The sequence below is a fragment of the Arachis hypogaea genome, chromosome 20, assembly GCF_003086295.3.
Source record: "Arachis hypogaea cultivar Tifrunner chromosome 20, arahy.Tifrunner.gnm2.J5K5, whole genome shotgun sequence".
In the NCBI taxonomy this organism is placed as follows: Eukaryota; Viridiplantae; Streptophyta; class Magnoliopsida; order Fabales; family Fabaceae; genus Arachis; species Arachis hypogaea.
The window spans coordinates 128,361,553-128,388,476 of NC_092055.1; positions in this window are offsets into that span (position 1 = coordinate 128,361,553).

Sequence of the window (26,924 nt, forward strand, 5' to 3'; positions counted from 1 at the left end):
GCTCAAGAGGACGAACTGTCTCGGAAAAGCTTCGCAGATTATCCTTTTCAGCCAGTCGATACAATCCCATGTATTGCCACCCTCAGATCTTAAGAGGAAAATTCCCACCTTTAGTGACCCAAACTGATGAAAAGAAAATCACAAGGAGACCTTATGTGATACCTCAAGGAATCACTCCACATGGACATTAAGCAAAACTCCTCAAGAAGAAGTGCTCAATTGGCATACAGATAATGCAGTCAGCCAAAATAAAGTAATGCTCCGGATAGATCACACTCTTGATACCTTGTAGAGAAGACTGAGGGTCTCTCAGTACAATTAAATTCTGTGGCAGAACAAGTAGCTGAACTCAGAGATCGACTCTGCACAAGCTTTTCAACTTGATCAAGAACTCAAAGCCTACATTGACAATCTACTTTGGCCCAGAATTCCAAAAGAAAAACAGAGAACTGGATCAAGTCAAGGCTCAACTTAGACAAATCGAGATGGACAAAAATAAAATGTACCCCAAACACTGTATAGACCCATTATCCATATATCCTAAACCATATCCTCATATTACCTGTTTTGTTCCCTTCCACATATTCACCACCAGAAACCCCAGATTATGATTCCATTTTCAAATCCACCTACCATTTAGCCAGACAAGCAAACCCAAAAATCCATCTTCTCCCAAGGACGGAGTCATTCATCCCAGTCTCAGACCTCTAGTCAACAAGTCTCACCCTTCATGGAAACCAGGAAGTTTTTTCAGAGAAGAAAATGTTTCTACAAAAGATAAGGTATCAAAGAAGGGTCACCTGCTCCAGGACGATCAATTTATACCCTTACTCTGGATACTCAATCACAGTGAAGAAATTACTGAAGAATCAGGAGATGAGTCTACTGAAATCAGTGAACAAGAAGATGAGGAGTCTGAAGGAGACTATGAAGCAGATCTTTCAGCAATAGCCATGGTCAACCCTGTAGAAGAAGAAGAAGAGATAACTCTGAAAGGGATGAACCAGAAACTTCAGCTAATCACGACCATATAAGCTCGGTTGAAGTTAAAACTCCTAACAAATGGTTCACTTTTGATGATATCCCACCAGCAAGATACAAGGAAAGGTTAAATGAATTTAGTGCTTGGATCCAGACCAACATGGCCAACCCAAATCTCACAAGCAGACAAGTCTTTGCAGATTTTATAAATCGGATGACTGGCAATCTCCGAGAATGGGCGACTAACCTTTCTGAGTATGAAAGACTCAAGCTCATCAATGGTACCTCTTCACAGTTTCTGGGAATAATACATCAAGAATTTCTAGGAGACATTGCAATTATCAAAAAAAGAAATTCTCAAGAATATTTTGAGATGAAGTGTTGTTCACTCAACAGAAAGGACTTGGAGAACACTACAAGAAGATGGCTGTTAAATATTATCCTCTTGGGAAATAATAATCCGCCACTTAAACAAGTCTTTATAGCATCCTTGCCAGATGAGCTTCAGCCAGAGATACAGCGAATGATGATGACTCTTCGCAAAGAAGTGGCCACCACAACCATTGGAGAAATATACCAGTTGGCTAGCCGCCTTGGACAAGTTGTGCGAACAACAACAAATGTTCAAACAACTTAACAAAAACTCAGCAAACTCAAAGGAGCATGCAGCAAATCCCATCTGAAAATAAGTGCAAAGAGTCAAGTACGTGTGAATGCAAGCCAAAGAAAAAGACGCATTGGCATCACCAGCCAAAACATTTCATCAGAAAGCATTCAGAAGGAAAAGAAGCAAGCAAAAGTATCGTTACTTCAAAAGGAGGAAACCCCATACCAAGTCAAACAAATGCTTCATTTGTGGAAAACAAGGATACTTTGCTAAGTCATGCCTCACAAGACAAAGAAGGAAATAAAAATGCTCCAGTCTTTAATGGATGCTGCTCTATTGGTGATGAAGAAGATCTAGAGTCAGTACTTGAGGAACAAAGAAGCAAAGATGATGAAACTGAATACGTTTTCCAACCTCAGGTTTCGGACTTAAATTATTTTCAATACACTTCCTAAGGATCATACCAAAAAATTGTCTTGGTCAGGAGTATGATGTACGACTGAAAGTCCTGTATATCTACTTCATTAAAAACCCACGTATCGTTTACCAAAAGAATGTGGCACTTTTTCAGAATTCGCAGCTATGAGTCTCCCATTATCTCTCCAAAAAACCATGGATTGGAAATTGAGCCGCCACTGGCTCAATACTAATTACCCAACAAATGTTTTTTGGTTTATCTTCTTCCTCATGGCTCATATCAACCATAGTCTGAGTTAAAAGGGCAGTTTTTCCTTTACAGGGATACAAGTTCCTCGAAATTCAGACGCTCAGAAGAATATAGAGATCCAACATTATCCTCAGTACTTGCTGTGATAGTCATGATCAATTCAACACCTGCTCCTTTATGGAAAATCTAGAATTTTATGTTCGACTCCCCTTAAAAAAGATAAGACATAACCCTACAAAGGCCAGCATTCAGGATGAATCTGAAGTCTTAAGTTGGCAAAGTGAATGTGCACCCTTCTTGTTCAAGGACTCATTGACAACCAACTCCATCTGGGATATCAAGCATTCTATGTTGAAAAAGTGAGCAAATAGAGGAAAAATAGGTTGTCATTGATTATAAGCACTTAATGTCTTTTACAGACGACAAGTTTCCTCTACCAAGAATCTCAGTATTACACAGAGATTAAGTGGAGCAAAGATATTCAGCAGTTTGACTTAAAAGCTGGATTTTGGCAATTGGCTCCATCTTGAGGATAGGTACAAAACAGCATTCTGTATACCTGAAGCCAATACCAGTGGACGGTAATGCATTTGGACTCAAAGGCCATCTCTTTCAAAAGCAATGACAAAATCTTTGAGCCCATATTACACTCCACGCTCATCACATTGATGATATCTTACTGTTCTCAAAAACAGTGAGCCACAAGCACTTATGGCCAATTTACTCAAATATCAAAGATCAAGGATATGCTTCTCAAAAAAGATTCTATTCTAGGACAAAAATTGAATTCCTTGGGATGGTTTCGAGGATGATTTTTCCAACAGGAGAACATATGCCAAAGAGTTGCTCAACTTCCAGATGAGAACATGAAGTCAAACAAGTCCAACAATTTTGGGAATCGTCAATACATCAGAGACTTTATCCAGATGTGACTAAACACACCAGTCAGTGTAAAGCTCTTGAAAAAGAAGCCCCACCATGGGGACCAGAGCAAACCACAGCTGTCAAAACCCTGAAGAAATAAACAGGACCCCCTCTTAAAGATTCCAGCACAGAAAAAGAATATTACAGACAGATGTAGTGTGAATTTTGGGAGCTGTGCTACTTGAAGAGATTGATGGGACGAGACACTACTGTGCGCAAGCTAGCGAAAAGTTCAAAGAATCTGAAGACACTACATGCACTTAAAGAGATTCTTGTGTCAAAAGAGGATAGAAAATTCAATTTTCACCTCAGTTCTTATCATTTCACTGTGGAAATGGATAACACCTCTTTCCCATCAATGCTGGAAATCAAGAAAAAATCTGCCAGCTTCAATTGCTAGATGGAAGGACTGGTTCTCTCGCTATAAATTCGAGGTAAGGCACATCAAAGGACACCAAAACCACTTGCAGGTTTCCTATCCAGGCCAACCAAGAACACCCCCCAAACCAGTAGAATCACTCCCTACAATCCATTAAATTGCACATGACACCTACACCCTTCATAACCATTCTATTTTTGATTGTCCATTCACAATACCATACAGAAGAAAAATTGTCCATTTCTTTCAAAGGAAGACCAACAGTGTTTCATGTTTTTAGCAGGCAACTTGGTCTACTGGCTACCCAGTACTTACATAACCAAATACATCCAATCCATACTTTACGTTACCCTTTTGCCTATAAAATAATCAAGACCTATACAAGGAAATATGTGGTATATCTGGCTCTGTCTTCTCTATATCATGTGCTATCATAATACCATCTTCCCTGTATATCATATCCTGTGTAACCGCACTGAAGCCCAATCTGATCTAGCCGGTTATTTGCTATGTATGCACCACTTGGGGCATGGAGAGGAATGTTATATAACATGATCGAGCAGCACCAATTATGGATAAACCTTCCAAGACAAACAGAAATTCTGTTGTTTTGTCACCCTACAGAGAGATTATTTTACTGGATGTAAGGCACATACTGTGAATGCACATACCATGAACAAGGTTGATATTGTTGGATATTCTACCATATGGCCCACAGATGAAAAGACAGTCCTAAATGCCTTGGCCAAATACCTTTGTCAACTTTGGCAGCCTGGACTATATGGAGAAAAAGATGTGTTGAAGGACTCCATTTCAATAAGATGTTCCACCGATAACTCTCCAAGAATTTCAGTCCAGATTCATAATTCAGGAATAATCAATCAATTTGGACAATACTCTTTTTATACTCCAAGAGACCAGCCCAGTACGTCCACACAGGTTCCAAGCAGAAATTCTGAAGAAGATCTGAATTTTGAAGATCCAGGTGGAAGAGTGTATGCTTTACCACAAGCCCAACTAAATTGATGCAGGAATACCCAATGATGCTGAAGGCCCAAAATCAGACCCATATGTCCCATATCTGCAAGATGACCAAGATCCAAATGAAGAAAATACTGAAGACCCGTTTCTCTACCTCCAAGACCAGATACAGATTTCAGAGCTGTCAATCTAGCTTCTGACTCATCCTTCTCAGACGGTGATGGGACCCTACCAGAAGACTACTTCAAACCGTCTCTTTATTAGAACACTGTTGTTCCCACTATGTATAATTATGAGTGTGCTAGAATAAAGTGACCTCAGTCACATGCTTAGAAAATGCCAAAAAAGATAAGGCTTATCCTTATCCTCCAGTTGGCATTGTATAATAGGTTTGTTTAGATTTCAGTTCTATCTAGAGGCCTCTATATAAGGAGGTGCTCACCTCAGTTGTAATCAGATCTCAAGGAACATTGTAATATATCCACTTTTCCTATCTCTCAAATGTTCTGAATTCTTTTTCTCTCTCTGAAAGCTTAGCTAGTGTTATTTCCTTCTTCCTCAATCCAGTGCCATAAAGTATGCTCTGAGCTTGCCTCTTTAGGAGGACTCTGCTCATCAGAAAATGCATGGATCAGATCCACGGAAATTTCTCATAGTGGAAAGGGACTCAATGTTATAATGCTAAGTTTGCTCGGACCCTTTATCTCATCGTTATAATGACTAGAAGAGTGATTGGATAAGCAAACGATGCATTGTTCGTTGTCATCCTGAAGTACTGGAGATCCACCCTGTGGTATTAGAGCTCAGGTTGATAAGAGGAAGAAGAAGGTATTACTAGTAAAAGCAAGTAAGAGAGAATCACTAAACATAATCATGAATCTCACAGACCATCAAGTTCTTCTCAACCTATACATCATCTACTCCTCTAAGTATAGACCGATTACCTCCAGTTTAAAGAAAACTCTTGGAAATAAGATTGATCAGTTGGTAGAATTCACTCATGTTCCAGAAGACTCTCGAACCCCGGCACTGAATACCCTCTCATAAGTCCTTACTCTTTCTACCACAGACAAAAGAAATCAACCTTACTTCTATTCGCCATCTCATCCATAGAAACCCTTCTCCTCCTCCCAAAGAAGTCATCCAGTTCTCTAATCTCCAACAGTGTGGTTTAAAAGCCACTACTGCTGAACAATACATAACCTTAGAAATCCCACAAGAACTCATCCAAACTACCAAAACCAAGGCTACACTCATATGCATCTAGGGGCTGTCAGGCTCATTCTTACCCTTCATGGAAGGAATCTCTTCCGGTAACAGCCAAAGTTGCTTTTTTAGATACTACTTTCAAAGAATATCAACATGCCTTGATCGGAGCATTAGTAACAACACTCTCAAATGGAAGTGTCATTCTTACTATAGCTCCTAATTTCACCATGAGATTATCAGATCCTACGATAAGTCAAAGGTTGAAAATCCAAATACAATTGGTAGGAGTAATTCAAGACTCTAATGCTGAACAAGCCACCTTACATCACCAAGTTCTCTACAGAATCCAGGATCATGCTCTTGATCTTAATCTCCCAAACACCACTGGAGAGCATTATTCATGTTTACAGATAGTGCTGGAGACCTGCAATCGTAAACATTCCAAGGATGATCACTACTGAAGAACTTTCTTCTATCATTCCGTTGGAATGGATTACTGATTATGAGAAAGCCTTCCCAAAAGAACAGGTTGATGTTCATACTACAGCACCTCCAACTATTACTCATAATAGTGATGGTACGGTGACGACTGTTTTCCAGAAACTTGGAATGACCAAACAAATTTCACTGCGAAGATCATCCTTCAGAAGGATCAATATGATCTCTCCTATTCAGGTACAAACAAATCATGATCAAAATGATCCACCAGTGCATTTCTATGAGAATGGAAAACCTGTTTACGTCTCTCACATAAATGGCCACTTCATTTGGGATGTTGATCCTCTATGTGCGATTCTGACTGTGACTGTGCTGATCAATGGAGTGACACTGATGATGAAGATTATGCTAGAAGACGGAGGAACAAGAAAAGAAGAAGAAGTGTTGCAAGCCATGCTCCTTTAAAGACCTGAGCCTCCTGATGATGCTGAATCAGCTCCAATGCTCAGAAAGAACCAACGCTCAAGAGGACGAACTGTCTCGGAAAAGTTTCGCAGATTATCCTTTTCAGCCAGTCGATACAATCCCATGTATCGCCACCCTCAGATCTTATGAGGAAGAATTCCCACCTTTAGTGACCCAAACTGATGAAAAAAAATCACAAGGAGATCTTATGTGATACCTCAAGGAATCACTCCACATGGACATTAAGCAACAACTCCTCAAGAAGAAGTGCTCAATTGGCATACAGATAATGCAGTCAGCCAAAATAAAGTACTGCTCCGGATAGATCACACTCTTGATACCCTTGTAGAGAAGACTGAGGGTCTCTCAGTACAATTAAATTCTGTGGCAGAACAAGTAGCTGAACTCAGAGATCGACTCTCGGCACAAGCTTTTCAACTTGATCAAGAACTCAAAGCCTACATTGACAACCGCTACTTTGGCCCAGAATTCCAAAAGAAAAACAGAGAACTGGATCAAGTCAAGGCTCAACTTAGACAAATCGAGATGGACAAAAATAAAATGACTGTACCCCAAACACTGGCTATAGACCCATTATCCATATATCCTAAACCATATCCTTCATACTCACCTGTTTTGTTCCCTCCAACATATTCACCACCAGAAACCCCAGATTATGATTCCATTTTCAAATCCACCTACCATTTAGCCAGACAAGCAAACGCCAAAAATCCATCTCTCCCCAAGGACGGAGTCATTCATCCCAGTCTCAGCCCTCTAGTCAACCCAAGTCTCACCCTTCATGGAAACCAGGAAGTTTTTTCAGAGAAGAAAATGTTTCTACAAAAGATAAAGGTATCAAAGAAGGGTCACCTGCTCCAGGACGATCAATTTATACCCTTACTCTGGATACTCAATCACACAGTGAAGAAATTACTGAAGAATCAGGAGATGAGTCTACTGAAATCAGTGAACAAGAAGATGAGGAGTCTGAAGGAGACTATGAAGCAGATCTTTCAGCAATAGCCATGGTCAACCCTGTAGAAGAAGAAGAAGAGATAACTCTGAAAGGGATGAACCAGAAACTTCAGCTAATCACGACCATATAAGCTCGGTTGAAGTTAAAACTCCTAACAAATGGTTCACTTTTGATGATATCCCACCAGCAAGATACAAGGAAAGGTTAAATGAATTTAGTGCTTGGATCCAGACCAACATGGCCAACCCAAATCTCACAAGCAGACAAGTCCTTGCAGATTTTATAAATCGGATGACTGGCAATCTCCGAGAATGGGCGACTAACCTTTCTGAGTATGAAAGACTCCAGCTCATCAATGTACCTCTTCACAGTTTCTGGAATAATACATCAAGAATTCTAGGAGACATTGCAATTATCAAAAAAGAAATTCTCAAGAATATTTTGAGATGAAGTGTTGTTCACTCAACAGAAAGGACTTGGAGAAACACTACAAGAAGATGGCTGTTAAATATTATCCTCTTGGAGGAAATAATAATCCGCCACTTAAACAAGTCTTTATAGCATCCTTGCCAGATGAGCTTCAGCCAGAGATACAGCGAATGATGATGACTCTTCGCAAAGAAGTGGCCACCACAACCATTGGAGAAATATACCAGTTGGCTCTAGCCGCCTTAGACAAGTTGTGCGAACAACAACAAATGTTCAAACAACTTAACAAAAACTCAGGCAAACTCAAAGGAGCATGCAGCAAATCCCATCTGAAAATAAAGTGCAAAGAGTCAAGTACGTGTGAATGCAAGCCAAAGAAAAAGACGCATTGGCAATCACCAGCCAAAATATTTCATCAGAAAGCATTCAGAAGGAAAAAAAGCAAGCAAAAGTATCGTTACTTCAAAAGGAGGAAACCCCATACCAAGTCAAACAAATGCTTCATTTGTGGAAAACAAGGACACTTTGCTAAGTCATGCCCTCACAAGACAAAGAAGGAAATAAAAATGCTCCAGTCTTTAATGGATGCTGCTTCTATTGGTGATGAGGAAGCTCTGGAGTCAGTACTTGAGGAACAAAGAAGCAAAGATGATGAAACTGAATACGTTTTCCAAAACTCTGACTCAGAAGAGTATAGTTCAGAAGAAGACCTCCCACCAAAAAGGTCTATCTTTACTATATCATCCATTGCTTCCATCACCACAAGAATTCCTAAAGGATCTAATATGCCAGAAGAAGAACTTGGATACCTTGGATCTTTAGGAGTAAAACAGATTGATGGTACTCCTCGACCTCATTTCGACTTAAAAGTCAAGACGTCTGTCTATGATAAACCAATAAAAGCTGTTGCATTAATAGACACTGGATCCTGTGCCACTGTCATAAAACCACATGTCTTACCAAAAGAAATGTGGGCACCTTTTTCCAAGAAATTCGCAGCAGCTAACAGTGAGGTCTTCACCATTATTCTCATCTCCAAAAAACCAGTTGGATTGGAGATATTTGCAGGCCAGACCACTTGGCTCAGAGTACTGGGAAGTTATCTCCCAGACAAAGATGTTTTGTTTGGGTTTGATGCTTTCTTCCGAACTCATGGGCTACATATCAAACCCACTGGTCTGAGTTACAAAGGGCAGTTTTTGCCTTTTACAGGGATACAAAGTATCCTCGAAATTCAAGAAGCTCCAGAAGAATATAAGGAGATCCAACAGTTACTCCTCAGTACTTGCTGTGATAGTCATGATCAATTCAACCACCCTGCTCCTTTATGGAAAAATCTAGAATTTTATGTTCGACTCCCCTTCAAAAAGAATGAAGACATCAATCCTACAAAGGCCACACATTCAGGGATGAATCCTGAAGATCTTAAGTTGGCAAGAGCTGAATGTGCAGCCCTTCTTGTTCAAGGACTCATTGAACCAAACAACTCCAACTGGGCATGTCAAGCATTCTATGTTGAAAAAAGAGCTGAGCAAAATAGAGGAAAAAGAGGCTTGTCATTGATTATAAGCCACTTAATGTCTTCTTACAAGACGACAAGTTTCCTCTACCAAGAATCTCAGTTATTACACAGAGATTAAGTGGAGCAAAGATATTCAGCAAGTTTGACTTAAAAGCTGGATTTTGGCAAATTGGGCTCCATCCTGAGGATAGGTACAAAACAGCATTCTGTATACCTGAAGTCCAATACCAGTGGACGGTAATGCCATTTGGACTCAAAGTAGCCCCATCTCTTTTCCAAAAGGCAATGACCAAAATCTTTGAGCCCATATTACACTCCACGCTCATCTACATTGATGATATCTTACTGTTCTCAAAAGACAGTGAAGCCCACAAAGCACTCCTGGCCCAATTTACTCAAATCATCAAAGATCAAGGAATCATGCTATCCTCAAAAAAGAGTTCTATTGCTAGGACAAAAATTGAATTCCTTGGGATGGTTTTTGAGGATGGATTTTTCCAACCAGGAGAACATATTGCCAAAGAGTTGCTCAACTTCCCAGATGAGAACATGACAGTCAAACAAGTCTAACAATTCTTGGGAATCGTCAACTACATCAGAGACTTTATCCCAGATGTGACTAAACACACCAGTCAGCTGTCAAAGCTCTTGAAAAAGAAGCCCCCACCATGGGGACCAGAGCAAACCACAGCTGTCAAAACCTGAAGAAGATAGCACAGGACCCCCTCCTTTAAAGATTCCCAGCACAGGAAAAAGAATATTACAGACAGATGCTAGTGATGAATTTTGGGGAGTTGTGCTACTTGAAGAGATTGATGGGACGAGACACTACTGTGCGCATGCTAGCGGAAAGTTCAAAGAATCTGAAAGACACTACCATGCCACTTACAAGAGATTCTTGCTGTCAAAAGAGGGATAGAAAAATTCAATTTCCACCTCAGTTCTTATCATTTCACTGTGGAAATGGATAACACCTCTTTCCCATCAATGCTGGAAATCAAGAAAAAATCCTGCCAGACTCTCAATTGCTAAGATGGAAGGACTGGTTCTCTCGCTATAAATTCGAGGTAAGGCACATCAAAGGACACCAAAACACACTTGCAGATTTCCTATCCAGGCCAACCAAAGAACCACCCCCCAAACCAGTAGAATCACTCCCTAAACCAATCCATTACAATTGCACCATGAGCACCTACAACCCTTCATACACCATTCCATTTCCTGATTGTCCACTTCACAATAACCCATATAGAAGAAAAATTGGTCCATTTTCTTTCAAAGCAAGACCCCAGACGGTGTTTCAAATAGTCTGTCTAGCCAGGCAAACTTTGTTCTACTGGCTACACCAGCTACTTACCATAACCCAAATACATCCAAATCCGAAGTACTTTGACGTGGATACCCTTTTTGCACTATACCAATAATCCAAGGACCTATACCAGAGGAAATGATGTGGTATATCTGGGCTCTGTCTTCTCTATATCCATGTGCTATCATAATACGACTCTTCCCTGTATATCATATCCTGTGTAACCGCACTGAAGCCCAGTCTCATCTAGCCCGGTTATTTGCTATGTATGCACCACTTGGGGCATAGAGAGGAATGTTATATAACATGATCGAGCAGCACCAATTATGGGATAAACCTTCCAAGATAAAGCGGAAATTCTGTTGTTTTGTCACCCTACAGAGAGATTATTTTACTGGATGTAAGGCACATACTGTGAATGCACATACCATGAACAAGGTTGATATTGTTGGATATTCTACCATATGGCCCACAGATGAAAAGACAGTCCTAAATGCCTTGGCCAAATACCTTTGTCAACTTTGGCAGCCTGGACTATATGGAGAAAAAGATGTAGTTGAAGGACTCCCATTTCAATAAGATGTTCCACCGATAACTCTCCAAGAATTTCAGTCCAGATTCATAACTTTAGGAATAATCAATCAATTTGGACAATACTCTTTTTATACTCCAAGAGACCAGCCCGGTACGTCCACACAGGTTCCAAGCAGAAATTCTGAAGAAGATCTGAATTCTGAAGATCCAGGTGGAAGAGTGTATGCTTTACCACCAAGCCCAACTAGAATTGATGCAGGAATACCCGATGATGCTGAAGGTCCAAAATCAGACCCATATGACCCATATCTGCAAGATGCCCAAGATCCAAATGAAGAAAACACTGAAGACCCATTTCTCTACCTCCAAGTCCCAGATACAGATTTCAGAGCTGTCAATCTAGCTTCTGACTCATCCTTCTCAGACGGTGATGGGACCCTACCAGAAGACTACTTCAAACCGTCTCTTTATTAGAACACTGTTGTTCCCACTATGTATAATTATGAGTGTGCTAGAATAAAGTGACCTCAGTCACATGCTTAGAAAATGCCAAAAAAGATAAGGCTTATCCTTATCCTCCAGTTGGCATTGTATAATAGGTTTGTTTAGATTTCACTTCTATCTAGAGGCCTCTATATAAGGAGGTGCTCACCTCAGTTGTAATCAGATCTCAAGGAACATTGTAATATATCCACTTTTCCTATCTCTCAAAATGTTCTGAATTCTCTTTCTCTCTCTGAAAGCTTAGCTAGTGTTATTTCCTTCTTCCTCAATCCAGTGCCATAAAAGTATGCTCTGAGCTTGCCTCTTTAGGAGGACCCTGCTCATCAGAAAATGGCATGGATCAGATCCACGGGAATTTCTCATAGTGGAAAAAGGACTCAATGTTATAATGCTAAGTTTTGCTCGGACCATTTGATCTCACTCGTTATAATGACTAGAAAGAGTGATTGGGATAAGAAAACGATGCATTGTCTCGTTGTCATCCTGAAGTACTGGAGATCCACCCCTGTGGCCCTCACTGTCACGATCTCACTGAAGTCTTCAATCATATCAATTAAGGCAAAAGTATTCATTCTATTTTTCACTTTTCTTATATAATTGTATAACATTATTAATTAACAAAGTGTTACCTAGATTATTTCTTTATCAATAATAGGTTTACCATTGTAATTATTTTAGTGAAAGTACATAAAAAGTACATAGTATATAAGGTGTAATAACTCAACAAATATTTTCTAAGGGGATTTTTCATTCTCTCCAACAATGAGAAGAAATTATTTCTCTCCCTCTCTTAATCCCTTCTGGTTCATCAAACCATCAACATCACAGCTTGAACAGCTTAGGGCATGAGATTTTCTTTATGGTGCGGTGAGCGTGGAGAGCAACCAAGCTGTGAATGAAATTATTAAAAAAAAAAATAAAGTTGTGAATTGAGATCAATCCAATTTTGCCATTTTCTTTCTATCCCTAATTTTTCTTTCGACATTTTCTTTCTCCCATTCTTACCTCTTCCTTCAAACTCATCCAATAGAGTTTGATGAGAGGCTATTTCGCAAGATTCTTTCTTGGTGAACATAGCTGTTCCGATCAACGAGTTGGAAGGAAGAAGATCTGAATCTCTATTACTCTGTGATTCATTGATTTCTCAAAATGGCAAACATGGCAAACAGATCCTCCCATTGCAGAGGTCGTGGAGCTACATTGGCTTGCTCTCATTGCAACAAGCAAGGCCATACAGAAGATGTATGCTATAAGAAGCATGGGTACTCCTCCCATTTCTATCAATGGCAACAACATAACACCACCATCAATCACGTGATCACTGAGGGGCATGATGATATACTCAGTGACAAATAATTCCAGCTCAATTGTCTCCAAGAGAACACTGGAATATCAAGATCTGGATTCACTCCAGAGCAAAGATTTGCCTTGTTAGAGTTGATCAAAGACAAAAGTGTGCAGCAACAACCTCATAATGCAAATCAAATTTTGACTAATTCCATTCAAATTTCCACTCCAGGTAAAACCATTGCATTATATTTTAATGCGAGAATTATGAGCATTATCACTCCAAAATTTGCACTATGGGTCATTGATTCCGGTGCAACAGATCATGTGACTTTTGACTTAAAAGATTTTGCAAGTTTTCAAAATATTGATCCAATCAATGTGATATTGCCAAATGGGACCAAAACTGTTAGCACCATCATTGGCACAATCACATTCTCTAAAAATTTTTTTCTCAAAAATGTTTTATACATTCCTTCTTTTGATTTTAAACTGATATCTGTGTCAAAGTTAACCTCAAACTTACATTGTCAACTGTTAATCAATGATAAGTGTTGTGAGATACAAGATAGATCCACATCAAAAATGATTGGCATTGCTGAGTGTATAAAAGGGTTATATACAATGAGTAGAGAACCAGAATTCTCTCACTTTCCCCCTCTTCCAACAAAGCAAGCTTCATTGGCGGCAACTACGACTACTACTCATCCCACCACACCTTCACACAGTGAGCACAACAACATTTGGCATCTTAGATTAGGACACATAACCATGCATAAATTGATTTTTCTGAAGAAGTATTATCCTTTTATAGATTGTATTGCTTCAAAATTTCCTTGTGATTCATGTCATTTTGCAAAACAAAAGAAATTATCTTTTAATCTTAGTACAACTAAAATAAAAGATTGTTTTGACTTAGTTCATATGGATATCTGGGGTCCTATTTCTGTCCCTTCCAATGAAGGACATAGGTATTTTTTGACTGTGGTGGATGGCAAGAGCAAATTCACTTGGATTTTTTTTATGAAAACCAAATCTGAAGCATCACAATTGGTTATTAATTTTGTGAATTTTGTCAGAGTACAATTTGAAAAACAAGTTAAGTGTATAAGGACTGACAATGGGCCAGAGTTCACTCTAAAATCCTTTTTGCATCAATTGGAATTTTACACCAAACTTCTTGTGTAGAAACACCAGAGCAAAACGGGATTGTAGAGAGAAAACACCAGCATATTTTAGGTGTTGCTAGAGCACTGCTATTTCAATCAGGAATTCCACATTGTTTTTGGCAATACGCAGTTGCTCACGCCATTCACCTAATTAATAGGCTGCCCAGCACTAACCTGGATAATGCTAGTCCTTATAAGCTTTTGTATGGTAACTTACCTGACCTTTCATATTTAAGAGTATTTGGTTCTCTTGCATATGCCTCTACATTAACAAATTCAAGAACAAAATTAGACCCAAGAGCCAGAAAAATAGCTTTTCTTGGTTTTAAATTAGGAACAAAGGGTTTTCGACTTATTGATTTAAAATCAAAGGAAATTTTCATATCCAGAAATGTAATTTTTTATGAAACTCATTTTCCATTTTTACATTCCACTAGCACTGACATTTCTGTGGTACCCATTCGTACTCCACAATGCATTGATCTTTTTCAATATGATACACCATCCACACATCATTTGCAATCACCCACACATACCACACTCATAGATTCAAATGAACATTTCTCAAGCTCAATGCACTCACCAATTTCCTCACACACCATTGCACCCATTACCGCACCACACACTAATAATGCACCTGCATCACAACACTCTGACATCACACATGACTGCATTACTAGAAAGTCTAAAAGAGTCAAGAAACCGCCTGCTTATTTGAAGGACTATCATTGTATGACAACTCACACAGCTCACTCTAGCAACGTTGCCAACTCTAACTCTTTATATCCTATCTCACAACACTTGTCATATGATAAACTAACCCCAAAATATAAGTCACTTTCTCTAGCCATCACCTCAAATCAAGAACCTAGCACTTATGAGGAAGCGGCTACACATGAATGTTAGAGAAAGGCAATACAAGATGAATTGACAGCTCTAGATCAGAACAGAACGTGGTGTCTCACTGAACTCCCAAAAGACAAGAAGGCTGTGGGTTGCAAATGGATTTTTTGGGTAAAATTCAATCCCGATGGCACCATAGAGAGGCACAAAGCGAGGCTAGTTGCAAAAGGATTCACTCAAGTGCAAGGAGTAGATTATGGTGATACTTTTAGTCCAGTTGTCAAAATGACTACCCTACGAGTAATGTTAGCATTAGCAGCGGCAAAGAAATGGCATTTGAAACAGCTGGACGTCAACACTGCCTTCCTTCATGGAGATTTGGACAAGGAAGTTTATATGAAGATACCACCCGGTTTGGCTATATCACAACCAGGTTTGGTTTGTAAATTGCAAAAATCTCTATATGGGCTTAAGCAAGCAAGCAGGCAATGGAACATTAAGCTCACTCAGACTCTTGTGGATGCTGGTTATAAGCAGTTTTTGATGATCATTCACTCTTCATCAAGAAACAATCTGAAAGCTTCACCGCCATTCTAGTATATGTTGATGACTTGGTTTTAACTAGGAATGACATTGGTGAAATCAATTCCATCAAGCAAGATTTGGATGACAAATTCAAAATAAAGGATCTTGGTGATCTCAAATACTTCTTGGGAATGGAAGTAGCACGCTCTAACTCTGGAATTCACATTTATCAGCGGAAGTACACCATGGACCTTCTCAGAGATTTTGGTTATCTAGATTGCAAGCCTCTCTCTACTCCATTTGATTATAGTCAGAAACTCTCAAAGGAATCAGGTACCATTTTAACAGACAATACTGTTTACAGACAGCTCATCGGCCGACTCCTTTACCTCACAAACACTAGACCCGATATCTCTTATGCTGTGGGACGTTTGAGCCAATTTTTGGATTGTGCAACCACTTCTCACCTACAGGCTGCTTTTCGTGTACTCCGATATTTAAAAGGCCAACCTGCAACTGGTCTCTTCTTCTCCTCTACTTCTAATATGCATCTCACTGGATTTGCCGACGCTGACTGGGCTACCTGTGCCGATACTCGTTGCTCCGTTTCCGGTTATTGCTTCATGCTTGGGAACTCACTCATTAGCTGGAAGAGTAAGAAACAAACCACAGTTGCCAAGTCCTCTGCAGAAGCTGAATATAGGTCTCTTGCTGTTGCCACTTGTGAAGTTAGTTGGTTATCTTTCTTAATGGATTTCATTGGCTTGCCGCTTCAAAAGTCTATCACTCTATTCTGTGACAACCAGTTAGCCATTCACATTGCCAATAATCCCATCTTTCATGAAAGAACTAAATACATTGAAGTGGACTGCCACATTGTTCGTGAAAAGCATTTGTCTGGTCTCATTCATCTTATGCCAGTTCGTTCCAAGGATCAACTTGTTGATTTTCTCACCAAAGCTCTGCCACCGGGTCCTTTTCTTGCTAATGTTTCCAAGCTAGGATTGTTAGATTTACACAATTCTAGCTTGCGGGAGGGTGTTACCTAGATTATTTCTTTATCAATAATAGGTTTACCATTGTAATTATTTTAGTGAAAGTACATAGTATATAAGGTGTAATAACTCAACAAATATTTTCTAAGGGGATTTTTCATTCTCTCCAACAATGAGAAGAACTTATTTCTCTCCCTCTCTTAATCCCTTCTGGTTCATCAAACCATCAACATCACAGCTTGAACAGCTTAGGGCATGAAATTTTCTTCACAAAGCATACTTTTTAATTATGAAATAATACAATTTTATTTTTTTGTGCTCATGTAAACAAATGGCTGATCCACCTTTAGGATTCATTCACTCTCATTTTTTATTTTTTATTTTTAGTGAAATTGATAGTGATTTTGTAAAAAAATATATTGATGTTTAAGAGATAATATTTAATTTGGTCTCTAAATTTACATGCAAGTCTCAATTTAGTCCATAAAGTTTCAATTGTCTTTATTTAGTCCCCAAACTTCGTGAATATAACTCATGTTAGTCCTTGAAATAATTTTTATCGTACAAACGTTAACGGAACATTGTCATGAACAGCTGGATGCCACACTAAACTTTGTAAAATAATGTCGTTTTAGTTTTGGCACTCAAATAACCTAAAAAAAACATCGTAAATGGTGTTTATTAAAATTTTACCTAACAAAATAAGTGATACGATGCCGTTTTTGAGCTATTTAAATGCTAAAATCAAAACTGCATCATTTTACAAGTTTTATTGTGACATCTGATAGTCTATAATAGCGCTCCATTAACGTTTTTATACCAAAAATCATCTCAGGGACTAATATAAGGCACGTTTATAAACTTTGGGGACTAAATAGAGGCAATTGAAACCTCAAGGACTAAATTGAGACCCGCGTGTAACTTCAGGACCAAATTGAATATTAACTCGATGTTTAATTAATAAAAAATACTTAGACCTTGTTTATTCATGTGAATATATAATTATTTGAGTTTTTTTTAGGTAAAAAGAAACTAGAACATTTTATGATGAGAAAGCAAAGTAAAATTGATGCAATTTTTAAGAGAAAAGTTACTGATAATGTTGGAGTTCAAACAAGTCAATCCTCTAATCTTATTTCACAAGAAGTTCAAGTAAGTAAACTCTCTAATCTTATTCAAAATACACATCAACATGAAGTCAAAGTTTCAAGATTAGAAAGAGATGTTGATATCTCTTTATTAAAAAGGGATCCAGGAAAGCGACGTCCAATTTGACAGTATAATGTCAATGAACGTGATAAGATTTGTAAAGCATACGTAATAGTTGGGCCATACCAACCAACAAATTTTAGCTATCCACACTACAACAATATAGATTATTTTTGAGGGTTATAATGTGTAAAAGAAAATTAAAATTTGTCAAAAAAATAAATTTTGACACTATTTTAACTATGAAAATATGTTAATAAAAGTTTTGTCAAAAATAGTATTTTTAACATATAAGTGATTGTGAAAAAAATTTAAATCTTATTTTGATAAATATTGACCGTCAAAAATAATTTGTTAGAAAATTTTGAGAACATATTTTCTGTGATACTTATTAATTGTCAAAAATACTATTTATTTTGACACTTATTGACTATAAAATATTCTCAACAAAAATTTTTAACAAAGAATGAGATGAGATCTTGAAACTAAAGAATAACTTGAGATTTTGAAGATAAAGAATGAGTAGTATAATCCTAAACTGAGAGCAGTGTGATGTCAAAATTAACAGAGCCAAAGAAGAAGAAAAATACTGGAGTAAATTAAAAATAAATGAGTGTCAAAATTAATGAGTAATTTTCTACGGTCAAATTATTCATCAAGAAAATATAGAAAATTTGACATTTATGATATTTGTCAAAAATATATATTAATTTTGACATTTAATTATGGTGTTAAAAAATAAAATATTAAAATAACTCTATTTTCTTGTAGTGCCAGCTTCTGGTAATAACAATCACTGTCGATATTTTCACTATAAAAAAATGCTGCTTATGATTTGCCTTGCTACTTGTTTAAAAATATTATGGTGCTCGCAATAATGATGAAAAAAATGCATTTTCAGAGTTAGGATTTAGTAATTGGAAGAAAGTAAACAATGGGGTGAATTGTGTCACGAGGGTTCTATTCCTAATTCTCCCTACTCAAAGTTCTTGATGGGCATAGGGATGAAACTATTGCAAATAACTGTTTAACGTTGAAAACATCTATTGATGCTATTCGATGGCTTGCATTTCAAGCATGTGCATTTAGAGGCGACGATAAAAGTCCTGGATCTTTGAGTAGGAGAAATTTTATTGAGTTAATTAAACTTTTAACTTCCTGTAATCAGAATGTTAAAAATGTTGTCCTTGAAAAATGCTCTTGGAAATGCTCAATATATATCTTATGGTGTTTAAAAAGATATATTGCATATCTTTGCTAGAAAAATGCGTGCAACAATTCGAGAAGAAAATTGTGATTCTAAATTTTGTATAATTATTGATGAAGTAAGAGATGAGTCAAAGCGAGAACAAATGTCTGTGATTTTGAGATTTGTAGACAAGCACGGTTGTGTTCAAAAAAGATTTTTGATCTTATACATACTTCTGATATGTGTTTTTTGACATTAAAAACAGAAATTTTATCAGTTCTTTCTCGTCACAATCTTGATGTTTAAAATCTTAGGGGACAAGGATATGATGGAGCTAGTAATATGCATGGTGAATGGAATAAATTGCAAGCTCTATTTTTGAAAGATTGCCCTTTTGCTTATTACATTCATTGTCTTGATCATCGATTACAATTAGCACTTGTTCCCACAGCCAAAGAAGTTTGCTATGTTCATCAATTCTTTTCAAAACTTACACTAATTGTGAATGTTATGACTGTTTCTCCTAAACGTCATGATCAATTAAGGGTTGCTCAAGCAAATAATGTTGCAAACTTAATTGTCAATGATCAAATTGTGACAGGTAATGGACTTAATCAAATTGGTATTTTACAAAGAATTAGAGATACTAGATGGGGGTCTCATTTGAATAATGTACATAACTTGCTATGCATGTTTGATGCTACTTGTGAAGTTCTTAAAAAAAGCACTAAAGAAGGTAATTTGTTTACTCGTGGTAATGCTAGTGCTACTTATAATGCTATCACATCCTTTGAATTTGTCTTTGTTTTGTATTTGATGGGAAATATTTTAGAAGTTAATCATGATCTTTGTCAAGCTTTGTAACGAAAAAATCAAGACATATTGAATACTTTAACTCTGGTTGACTTTAATCCAAAGAATGAGAGAATCAAGTTGGGAGACTTTCGTAAAAGAAGTTATATTATTTTGTGAGAAACATGAAGTTGAAGTTCCTGATATGAATGCATTGCATATTCCTAGAAGAGGCCGAACTCGCAAAATTATTGACCAAATTTTAGTGGAGCATTATTACCGTGTTAATTTATTTCTGGCTGTAATTGTTACACAATTGCAAGAGTTTAATGGAAGATTCAATGATAATATGGTGGAATTGCTTAATTTAAGTTCAACTTTAGATCTCAGAGATAATTATAAGTTCTTCAGTGTCAACAAAGTATGTGAATTAGTAGAACGGTTTTATCCAAGTGACTTCAGTGACCAAGAAAAATTTCATATTAGAATGCAAGCTCAACATTATGAATTTGATGTTCCTAATCATGTTGAATTAACTAACTTGTGCACAATTTTGGAGTTATGTCAAGGATTAACGAAGACAAGAAAGTCTTTAACATATCCTTTAATTGATCGTTTGATTCGCTTGGTATTAACTCTCCCGGCCCTGTTTTAACTGCTACAATTAAGAGATTTTTTTCAGCTATGAATATTGTGAAGAATAGACTCAAAAATAAAATTGAAGATGAATTTCTTGCTAATGGTCTTTTGATTTACATTAGGAAGAATTATATTATCGATGAATTTTATAATATGAAGAATCGACGTGTACCACTTCGTTAGTAAAAAGTAGACATATTTTTTTTTGTACTTTAAATATATATTCTCTATCGGTATATTTTTATAATGCATCTTACATTATAATTTATTTGTATATTTTTTTAATATTATATATGTTATTGGCCCCATGATAACATTTCTAGATTCGTTTCTGTATATACACTAAAATTAGTCTCCAAACTTAGCTATCAGTATAAAATATATATTAAAATACAAATACATATTAAAAATAAATTAAATTACACCTATATTTATATACAAATATATTACAGATAATTTTATTTATTTTTTTAATTGATATATATATATATATATATATATATATATATATATATATATATATCATTGCAACTATCGATCACATACATTTAATATAATTTTAAACATATCTAGTTTTTACTATAAATAAGTATAATATTTTTTATTATTTATATGATCTCATTAATAATGATAACAAAATATGTATATTAATATATCGTTAGTATTCTTATGAGATAAATAATAAAAAATAATAATTTTTTAAAATATATATTAATAAATAATTATTTTATTTTATTTTATTTATTTAAAAATTCTAATTTCCAAGGGTTCATCTACTTTTTTTTTCTTCACGCCCTTTTGGATGATGGATTTTTTTTTATGTTTATTCACAAAAACTTAGTCACCAATTAGTTAATATTTATAAAAATATATAATTTATCATCTCAACTTTTTTTTATCATATATTTATACTATTGTTATAAATTTAATTATTTTATTATTATATGTTTGATTATTTTAATATAATAAATTTAATTATTTTAATTTATAATTATTTAACTAGAATATAATAATAATAATAATAATAATAATAATAATAATAATAATAATAATAATAATAATTATTGATATAATGAATACTTTTAATACGTACCTAGTATTTTTCATTTTGGAAGGGAGTGTTATTATTTGATTAATGGGTTCTTTTTGCATGGGAACGGAAGTGGAGCTGTTGGGTATTGTGTTTAGGGTGGAAACAGGTCAGGTTTTATTCTTAACAAGTCAGGTCTGTAGTCTGGTATAGGCTTTTTAATGAATATTGAGCCTGGTCTATTATTAAATTTGGCCTGGCCTGAAGCCTGTCAATAGGCCTGTTTTTTTTTAATAATAATTAAATTTAAGATATAATTTAATTTTTAAAATTATAAAATATAAAATTATAACTTTATGAATAATATTGATACAAAATACACATATATAATTAAAAAGATAAATGGTTGAGTGGATAAAGGTATTTTCATAAGATAGAAGACCCAAGTTTAAATCCTTCCAAAAGCATTTTTACTAGTATAATAAACTCTCTCTATATATATTTGCAGGCTCAGGCCGGCTTGACAGGCCCAACATGCTATTTCAAAAGCCTAGGCCTGGCCTTTTAAAGAATATAGATTTTTTTAATAGCCTGAACCTGGGCCTATTTCCTATCAGGCCAGGCCGAATACAAGCCAGACTGCAAGCCTCTGGCAGGCCACCTGACCTATTTCCACCCCTAATTGTGTTAATAATTTCGGGTTGTCCCTTCTTATGTTAATAATGTTCTATTTGGACTACGATGCCAAGTAAATAGTTATTTTAGTATTAAAAAATTATTATTTTGATAAAATAATATTAAAAAAATATTAATAATAAAATAATTTTAAAAAAATATATTTTATTTGATAAAATAACTTAATAGTTAATTTATCTAGTTAATTATTAAATTTTATATAAAATATTAATTTATTTTTGTCTTTTATAATAAAATTATATATTTATTTATATATATATATATTTTATTTTTCTTTCTCTCTTTTATCTTCATTAGCTACTATCATTTTTCCTCCATTTTCATTCTTCACTCAGAAGGTGTAATAGCACCTCTTTGTCTTCAGTTCCGCCACCATTACATATATAATATCTCTCTTTCTCTAAAACTAATTACGAATTTCATCATTTACTTTTATTTTAATTTATACGTTAGAAATTTTGTGTGCATATTAATTATATTGAATTTGCTACAAATACAAGTTTTTTTGACTTATAAGTCTTACAAGTTGGCACAAGTCTAACAAAACACGCACATTACACTCTCACATTCAAGAGTAAATAAACGCACGTTATTCAACTACTTTCTGTTTCTAAAGCGCACTACTCACCATGCATTATGAACGACTCTTCTTCTTCTTCCTCCATGAAAACGAGTTTCTTGCCAAATTTGAAGATAATGGAACTTCAGAAATAAACCCAAACGATTATAGAAATATACTCAAAGGATTACAGAAATACAGCCAAACGGTTACAGGAATTTGCCCAAACGATTACAGAAATATACCCAAAGGATTACAAAAATACACCCAAAGGATTTAAGAAATACACCCAAAATTCGTTGAAGTATACCTTATGCATAATTCAGAACTCTTTCTCTTTCTTCTCCTCATCTTCTGCTGCTTCTTCTTCTTCAAAAACGATTTCAGAGCTTGATATAAAAAAACAATGGAAATCGAGAATAACGAAGAAAGAAAACAGAGAGAAAAGCACGTAAATGAAGAAGGAGAAAGAGAAGGCAAGAAACGAAAGAAAAGAAGAAGAAGAAGAGGAAGAGGAAGAAGAACGTGCAGCAAGAAGAAGAAGAAGGTACAGTGAAAACGTGCAGTACGGTTCGAAGCGCGTTAATATAAATGACTTGTAAAAGACTTGTATAAAAAAATGCTTGTTTGTGGAGAATTATTCTTAGTTAAATGGTATTAGATTTTATTTTGATTGCGTTTATTTTTTTGAAAAAATATCATTAAACCTTAATATCCATGAATATCCACAAGTATCCACCTCCCATGTTAAAAAAATAAATGAAAACTCGTGACAGTTGATAGAGATGAAGCGAGAACAGGAAACGTTTTACTAAATAGGTAATAAAATTTAAAGAGTACGCAAAGATAAAAAAAATTGTGTTATTTATTTTTTGATTGAAAAAATTACAAAGGTAAAGCTAAATATATAGGCTGAATTTATGGGCCGGTATAAAACCTCTTTGTTGTTGTCATGTGTTAAGGTGAAAGAGTAGTTTAATACATCCCTGCAAACTGAAGGATGAAAGATGTCAAGAATACCGAGCTTATTGAGATTAAGATGGAACGGTTGAGGAGACAAAGGTTTGGTGGAGATATCAGCTAGCTGCTCATAAGAGGGAATGAGGAGAAGTTTCATCACTCCAGTTTGAGATTTATGTCGAACTAAGTGACAATCAACCTCTAAATATTTTGTTCGTTTACGAAAAACCGAATTAGGAGCAATACGAAGGGCATTCTGATTATCACAATATAAAACTAGTGGGTGGATAGGAGAGATGCATAAAAAATTGTAACACATTTAGTATCCATTGAAGTCCACAAGTTGTGTTGGCAAGTGCACGATATTCTGCTTCAGTAGATGAACGAAAAATGGTTGTTTGTTTCTTGGTTTTCCAAGAGATTAAAGAGTTGTCTAAGAAGAAACAATAGCCTGTTAAAGATCGTCGAGTGTCAAGACATCCGACCCAATCAGAGTCACTAAAGCCGAGAAACTGAATTTTTGATTCTCTTAGAAAAAAAAGTCCTTTGATGCGGCTAGTTTTCAAATATTGTAACACGCACTTGGCAGATTGAAGATAAGAGTTAGTAGAATATGCCATAAATTAACTTAATTGTTGAGTAGCATACATGATGTCTGGCTAGGTAGTGGTGAGATAGATAAAACGTCTAACCAAAACGGTAATAGACAAAAGAATTAGATAGCAGGGAACTATCATCTTGATATAGTCTTGTGGCACTATCTATTGAAATAGAGGCAGGTTTGGCACCTAATAAACCAAAATTCTCTAAAAGATCAAGATAGTATTTTCTCTGAGATAAGCAAATTTTTTGAGCAACTGCAATACCCAGAAAATATTTTAATGGGCCCAAATCTTTAATTCGAAAGTGTTAGTGCAAAATAGACTTAATGGCAGCAAGTTCAGAAATGGAATTACCAGTGAGAACAATGTCGTCAACATAGACTAGAAGGATAGAAATTTGAGCACCAGATAAGATCTGCTGATATCCATGAGATAGCAAAAGATGAGAAAGTTTATCATACCACATATTGACTAGATTGTCGTAAACTACACATTGACTTCAGCAGCTTGTAGCATTGATTCGGTCGAGCAAATGTAAACTCGGATGGCAGAGTCATATAAATATCTTCAGAAAGATCCCCATGTAAGAAAGCATTATTAACATCTAACTGATGTATGAGCTAATGTTTCATAGAGGCCAATGTCAAAATCAATATGATGGTAGCAGGCTTAACAACAGGAGAGAAGGTTTTCAAGAAATCAACACCTTCAGTCTGGGTGAATTCTTTAGCCACAAAGCGTGCCTTATATCGATCAACTAAACTATCAGACTTACGTTTGATGCGATAGACCCATTTACAGCTAACCCGCTTAACACCTGCAAGGCAATCAACAAGACGCAAAATTTTGTTCAACTTAAAAGCATCCAACTCATCTTTCTAAGCAAAAGAAACTTCCATTTTCTCAAATTTTTTGGTGACTTAAAAGAAAATAAACAACAACTAAGAAAGAAAAAATAAACAAGAAACTGCTTAAGAAAGACAGTCCCACTAAATACTACTCTCAAACTCCTTCCAAGGCAACGGAAGCTCCACTTGGGGAGAAAGGGTCCTCATTGCAGTCTTTGCCATGATGTCTGCTACTGTATTTGCATCTCTCAAGATCAACCGAAGATCAGCACACCATTTTCAAGACATGATATCTCGGATTTTTAACACCAAAAGATCAATAAACCCAAAGCAATCCTGTAAATTATTGACAATAGTAAAAGCCTCCACACAGTCTGTCTCACATATAATGTCTCTTTGTTCCGAGTCCCATGCTAAAAGAAAGCCTCTCCAAATAGCAAACAACTCTCCTTGCAAAATGCTACGACTCTCAATTGTTCCCAAACAGCCTCGTTGCCACCTTCCCTTCCAATCTCTGCTAACACAAGCAAAACCAACTCGAGCACCATTGCCAGGATAGCTAGCATCACAATTAATCTTAAAAGTACCCACTGAGGGGGGAATCCAAGAGCCACTAATGGTGGAGGGGATAGACAGTCGTTGCAACTCAAAAATATTTCAGAGCTCCTTTTCCAAGGACAAATTCATACCAATTACCTTGTCTGTGGTCTAATGCTCGTGAGGATGAAAGATCTCGTTATTCCTCGAACGCCAAATCCACCAAAGACCAGAAAAGAATCTAAAGGGGCGTTGTTTGCTGTTATGTAAGAACCAACTCATCAAATCCACTGGTTGATCGGAGATCCCTAAAGCTTGCCAAACTAGTTGGGCTTTTAGACAATCCCGAATATAGTGTAAAACCGATTCTTGACCTGAAAAGCATCGTGGACAGCTATCTGTATGCGAAATGCCCCTCATAAAATGAAATGCAGCAGTAGAAAGAGCCTCCCGTAGACATAGCTAGGCCAAAAATTTGTGCTTTTCCGGAACATGTTGACGCCAAAGCCAAAGCCAATTACCCCTATCCTCCCAACTAAACATCTTCTTACTGAGCCACAAATAACCACTACAAGCATCATAAACATTTGAAGCCGCACCATTCCAACACCAACCGACCTCTGAACCAGCTTGAACATCCGGGTTGTAAGACTTAATGTTGCTTTGCAGAGAGTGATTCAGAGGAGAATAGATATTCTCCAGGTTCCACTGTCCAGATGACCAACGGTCCAAGATCCTGAGATCCGAATTAGAAATGTGAACATAATCCATCTCCTGACACATTCGTCCCTCTCTTCTCCATTTAGAAAACTAAAAGTTCTGTTCCAAATCCCCAATGCACCAAATAAAACCTTCCTTCAGGATATCCCAGGCTCGACATATACTCTTTCAAACATAAGATCCGCTTCCTTGAGACCGACTGAAACAATCATCCTTAGAAGAATGGTATTTTTCCGTCAACAGTTGAATCCATAGCTTGTTCAGATGGTGAAAAAGTTGCCAAACTAGCTTTCCAAGAAGAGAAATATTAGCACAAAAAGGGTCTCTAATTCCCAGACCTCCAAACTTCTTAGGGGTGACCAACACTTTCCAGTTAACTAGATTCAGGCCTCTACC